The sequence below is a fragment of the Euwallacea fornicatus genome, unplaced genomic scaffold (genome assembly GCF_040115645.1).
Source record: "Euwallacea fornicatus isolate EFF26 unplaced genomic scaffold, ASM4011564v1 scaffold_121, whole genome shotgun sequence".
NCBI classification, from domain to species: Eukaryota; Metazoa; Arthropoda; class Insecta; order Coleoptera; family Curculionidae; genus Euwallacea; species Euwallacea fornicatus.
Window position 1 is genome coordinate 84,890 of NW_027096089.1, and position 6,349 is coordinate 91,238.

Consider the following 6,349-nt stretch of genomic DNA (forward strand, 5'->3'; position numbering starts at 1 on the left):
TGTTAGAACAAAGAAAAGGGATCCGCGCAGGTGCGGATTAACCCAGGCTCTTTACTACCCTTCCGGCGGAATGTTCTAGAATCACCTGCCGGAAGTGCTAGGGGAAGATTTTACACCGGGTTCTGGAGAACCTAGGGAACCGAAAGGTCACCCTAGTGTACGTCACATTGACAAGCCTGACAGATGACAGTTTCTCCGCTGTCAGCTCCGCCACAAATCGGACCGGCAAAGTTCGTCGTTTGTTTTTCATTAGCAGAAAAGTGGAAATTGACTTCAACTATTGGATCCGAAATAAAAATATAATCTCATTTAAAACCGAGAAGCAAAAAATAAGAAAGGGTTTCATCCCGATCGATTAAGAGAATATTTAACGAAACAAGAAAGAAGAGGTAAGAAAAAAAATGAAACTCATTCCTAGAGGGTTTTTCAACGATTCCTCGTTTACAAAATGTGTGCTTTCCTATTCCCGATATATGGGAACTAATAATAAAATTTCCCTTCCTCCCAACGCAATCAAAACTTATCATTAACATTGTCCTAAAGTAGTAGGTCTTTCATAGAGGACCACATTATTTTCATCGAGCTTTGATTAATCGACTGTTCCCCTGTAATTGGGATTTACCCATAACTATTCCTCTTATTTTAGTGCACAGAAACCACAGCCAAAACATGTGATACTGCCGCGTTCTACCCCGACGAAGTTAAAAAGATTCTACTATCCACTAGAGCAAGCAACTATCATTATCCTTCAGAGTCTTCGGGATATAGCATCGGTTGGGTCCTCAATTTCTGGGATGGTTGAGAAAGTAGGGCTTTTTCCACGGCTCCACGGCTTTCACCAAGGTACGTACAGTCAACTTTGGTCCATCATTTTTACTTGCAATTTAGAATAAGTAAAATTGGACTTTCTTGCGTTTTAAGTGTTAACTGGATGTGCCTGACTTTCTGGTGGTTTGAGCCCTAATCATTTAACAATTTTTTTATTCTTCCAAAAGCAACCACATCTATACTTTCAAAGAGTTCTCATATATTTTGCATTTATTTGGACTGAGAAATTTGCTTTTTTCATCTTAGGGTATTGTTTTATTAACAATGTGAGAAATGTTTATCGGAAGATAATATTTATTTAAGTAAAATTACAATAATTTGTGTTTAAATTTCCATTATATTAAATTAGTTGATACATCTTTATTACGGTTCTCATTTATGTGGCTACTACAATGTATCAACAACGTGTCTTTGAAATAATCCACCAACCTTTTGTTGGTAGTTTAATAATTGAAAATTGTAACATAACAACACATTTTAAATAGTGGCGTAAAAAATAACAGTCATAGATGACAAAACAGTATTAATTAATATACATGTTACGATTTAGTCCAGGAAAAGAAGATAAAAAAAACGCAGAGAATACTACACCAATATTCTATTATAAGTCTAAACATCAAGAAGCTCCTTTAATTAGTAATTCTAACCATTTATATTGCAAGTTTGCTGGCTCTGCAATTTCCAAGGAAATATTCGATTTGCAGTCTCGTGGGAAAGGATTCCTATGACACGAATTAAGTTACTTCTTTTCGATTAATGGTTTTTTTAAACGAATTTAAAAACAACTTTATTATCTTGCAAGAAATAACATAAACTTGATCAGACTTACAGCATAACTACTTAACTGAATATTATGAGAATAATGAAAATCTTAACTATTCTAAGGGTGGTTTTATACAGTTATCTATCGATGAGGTCTTAATGAGGTCCAATATAAAGTCCAGTGGTATATATTGATAATGTCATTGGATGGGCTAGTGTGGACTACATGACTTCTTCCTTCTTAAGTTCAGAAAACGTGGGTTCCGAGGTTTTCTGAGGTTTTCTGAGGTGGTGGCGTTTGTTTCATGAAGTAGTTCAATTTGTGATTTTTGTATAGATATCTTAAACATACAAGAGACGAAACTAATAGACAGATTAGCAAAGAGTTTGTCCATTGGTGGGTGTTTGGTCCCTTCTTGGAATACGTTTCCAATCGTAAGGCGTTGGAAAGCTGATGAAGTCTTTTTAGGTCTTCTAGCTTCACTTTCTTGAGGGTTAACTGAGTGTTTTCTGTTATTGTTAATCTTGGTACGTTTACTACCGGGAGCTCTAATATGTATTCTTTTTTGGTGGTTTCTTCCTTCTTGTATGTCTTTCCATTAATTATGATATAACATTTTTTCAAAGTTATAATAGTGGGTTTCGAGATTTTGAGGAATCCATTATTTGCACAGAAAGTTTGTACTGTGTCCGGTATGGTGGGTATGATTAGAACGTCACTTCCACTTATCTGCTGAACATGGGTTTTTTCTACTAAGACATGGTCCCAGGAGCATTCCATTTTCCCTCGGCGAACTAGGCAGGGTTGTTGTTTGACTAGATAGCTTTGTTGACACATATACCAATCTTCAATTTTGTTACAGTCTTCGGAGGTTATCCAAAAATTCTCGGTGTTGAGTAGTAGATAAGGATGATTTAGGATGATGATTTGATTTTGGATTGGGACGAAGTACATATGGAGGTATCTGTATTGAGACATCGTGATTGGAATATGAATTTTGAATAATATAATTTTTTTTTTACCTCTACTTGTGTTCCAAAATAATTGTAGTAGTTAAGTTTATTTCTGAATTTAATAATTTTCTCAGAGCCATATAGGGCATTTAATTTATATATAGTATATTTTTTTAATTTTTTAGAGGAGGAATAGATGGATGTAAAATATTTATTTTTGTAAAAGTAACTGTATTCTTGATGTTATCAATTATATGCTGAACATTCAGAAGTTGACTAAAACTCATGTCTGCTATATTAAAAATTATGTTGTGTTATTGCTCAATATCCAGTTGTTGCGATATTTGTTTTATTTCCAAATTGAGTTAATCTTGACTTGATTTAATATTTTGAATTTTATTTATATAACTGTCTGAAAATGGCTTTAGGAAAGTTTTCTGGTTGTTAAAATCTGGTTCTAGAGTTTTGTTGTTGTTTTTTAGATTATTTAAATAGTTGACAAGGAAGGTTTTATCATCGTTATCTAAAGTTCCAAATAACCATATAGAGGTTTTACCAATGATGTTGAATATACCTCGCTTAGTTCGATGTAGTTCTTTAGTGATGTTAAAGATACCGATCCTTTGGGTGAGGTGTTCTAAGAGAATCATGCATTAATCAACCTTACGTCTAGTGTTAACAGTTTTACTTGAAATTTGAGAGTCATTTGAGATTATAGAATGTTTCATAGAATGGTTAATTACATGCCTAATTTGGTGTAGAGTTAATAAAATGTTAGTGGTATTTACATGATAAATGAATGTATGTCTGGACGTGATTATATTCGATTGTCCTAATGATATGGGAAGGATGGGATTATCTACGGGTTTTAACTTTAAGATAAATACTGAGGGGAGTATCAGAATCACAGTTATCGTCGTTAGATTCATGATTCTCTTCTCCTGAAACAAATAGTTGGGGTTTCAGATAATTTTTATGATATGCTTTATTTTTTGTCTTAATTTTATTATTTGAAATTTTTATTGGATTTTCTGGTTTTTGGTATCTATCTCTGGTTTTTCTTTCGTTTCTGTTTCTATGCGTTTTTCTGTATAAATCCTTATTGTTATTAATTTTGACGTTTTCTTTTCTGTTTTTATTAGCTTTTTATAAGGATCGTGTTTGTTTGTTTATTAGTTTGTTATTTACGTCTTTTTGTAAGGTCTTAAGGTTTTCAATGTGTTCTAGCATATATTCGTTGATTTTGTCCGCTTCATTTAATTCAAAAGGGTTCTTGTATGATATTTTCTCTCTAACAATTTGGAAAGGTGAATATTATGTCACGGAATGGATAGAATTATTATAAGACAAAAGAGCGTAATTCATTAGTGTTATTACGTTTTCTTTGTTTATTTTTCTTAAGGGTTAAAATTATTTCTGATAAAGTAGAATGAAATCTTTCGACAGGACTGTTGCCTGATAGGTTGTATAATGTGGTGTAATGTATTTCAATGTTATGAGTTTTACAAAATTCTTGCACAAGATTATTTTTGAATTCATGATCGTTATCTACAGTGATTTTCCTAGGTATTCCAAAGTGCGTTATATAAATATTACTAATTTGTTGAGGATTTTCACTGCGGAAACGCTGTTTATTGGATAAGCTTGTCTAAATTTAGAAAATTAATCTAGGAATGTTAGGAAATATTGACTATGGGCTTTGTAAACGTCGATATAATATATGTGGTCAAAGGGTTCATCCACCTAAAAGGAGTAGGTTTAAAAATTAACTTATTGGGATGCCTTTCATATTTAAAGCTTTCAGACAAGTTTCACATGTGTTTATGTATTGTCGTACGTTATTGTCAATATTTGGCCAGTATAAGTATTTTTTTATTGCTTTTAAATTTTCCTGAATTCCTCTATGAGATGTTTTTGATTCGCGATATAGTTGAATTTTTACTTTTTGTTCTTCAACGTCTGTTACATCAGTTAAGAAGTTATTATATATAAAAAGTTTAAAGGAATTATTTTTGAAAGACTTAAATTTATGAGTTCTAAATCTTTATCCAAGAAGTGCAAGAGCAGTGTGTGATCTTTGGAATTAACCAATTTTTAATCAGATTGCAGATATCCTATTCCGTACTATTGTGGTTAATAAATATTCTTAATTTTGGTTTATTAAATATTTTTTTCTTTTATAACTTTGAGATTTTTGTTTGTTTGTTTATTATTTATAAATATTAACTGGGTTTGGTGTTGATTGACACATTTTTCTACACATGGTGCTCTTATTATAGGCTTTTCTACGCTTGGATGTACAGTATTGCTATCTTCTTCTTGGTCATTGGTGTTATGTACCGTTGATCCGTTCGTCAATCGTGCGTTGTTTGAGGTTAGTTGTACGCCTGGTGGAGCTGTGGCTTCCTTATTAATGTCTTTACTCCAGGAGTCGATTATTTCATTTATGTCATCTGCATTTAAATGAGGTTCTAACTCGTCGTTATTAAGACCAAGATTTACTAATAGGGAGATGTCGTCTGGGTAGTTTTCTGGGATAGTGTTTTCTTCTGCATGATTGATGTGTATTCGGGATAATGCATCAGCGTTGGTGTTTAGTTTTATTTTTTTGTATACTATTTCGTAATCATATTTTTCTAGTTTTAGTCTCCATCTTACAAGTTTGGAATTGGGTTCTTTAAGGGAGAATAACCATTATAGAGTTTTATGGTCACTGATGATCCTGAATCTTTTCCCAAACAAATAGGGTCTGAAGTATTTTACAGCCCACACAATTGCCAGTAGTTCTTTTTCAATAGTGCTATAGTTGGTCTCTGCGGAATTTAAGGTACGAGAAACATATGCTATAGGTAGATCGCTACCCACTGGCCCCTGGGATAAAACCTATAGCATCTATGGCATAGTTTGAGGCATCTGTTGCTAAGTTAAATGGTTTCTCAAAATCTGGATACTGTAATATAGGGTCGTTCATTAGGACGTTTTTGCAAGTTTCAAAACCATTCACGAATTCTGGACTATGAACGATCCTTTCATTTTTCTTTAGGCATCGTGTCATTGGTTTTGTTAGTTTTGCAAAATCCTTAATGAATTTTCTATAATATCCTATTAGTTCCGAAAATGATTTGATTTTTTTACTCGTTTTAGGAATCGAATAGTTCTTTATTGTATTTATTTTGTTCGGATTTGGTTTTATGCCTTCTGGAGTTATTATCTGCCCCAATTCCATGTTTTTACGCAGAAACTCTGATTTGTCTAATTGAATTTTCATTCCAGTTTTTTTTAGGCATTTTTAAGTTATTGATGTGCTCTTGTAGAGACGTGGAAAATTTTATGATATCATCCATATATACAAGACATTGTCCATCACCCTTTGGAAGGTTGCCGGCGCATTTTTTAGTCCGAACGGCATACGGATATATTCATAGTGTCCGTTCTTTACACTGAATGCTGTTTTTTCCATTGAATTCGGGTGCATCTCGATTTTTGTGGAACCCGGAAGCCAAATCTAGGGCGGTGAAGTAACTACAACGTCCAAAATATCTGATATTTTTGGTATTGGGTGCCTATCGTCTATGGTTTTTTCATTTACTTTCCGGTAATCTATTATGAGACTCTCCATTTTTGTTTTTTACTGGCATCCATTTTCTTTGGTACTATCCATATCGGGGATGACCAAGGAGATTGTGATGGTATTATGATTTCGTCTTTCAGCATCTTGGAAATTTTATTTTGAATTTCGTCTATGTGAGAGGATGCACATGTAACTTAAATATAATTATTTTCGGAATTTCATCAGATAGTTTTC

At 33.1% G+C, this 6,349-nt stretch overlaps 1 long non-coding RNA gene across 2 annotated transcripts; it reads left to right on the top strand.

The window, feature by feature from the left end:
- The first annotated feature begins 224 nt into the window (after positions 1 to 224).
- On the top strand, positions 225 to 3,340 carry LOC136350132 (uncharacterized). 2 transcript variants are annotated; one of them, XR_010734088.1, is made up of 3 exons: positions 225 to 389; positions 647 to 843; positions 2,454 to 3,340. It is a non-coding gene; the product is annotated as an uncharacterized lncRNA (long non-coding RNA). The 2 variants fall into 2 exon arrangements; XR_010734087.1 differs by having other exon boundaries at positions 647 to 3,340.
- Positions 3,341 to 6,349: the final 3,009 nt, after the last annotated feature.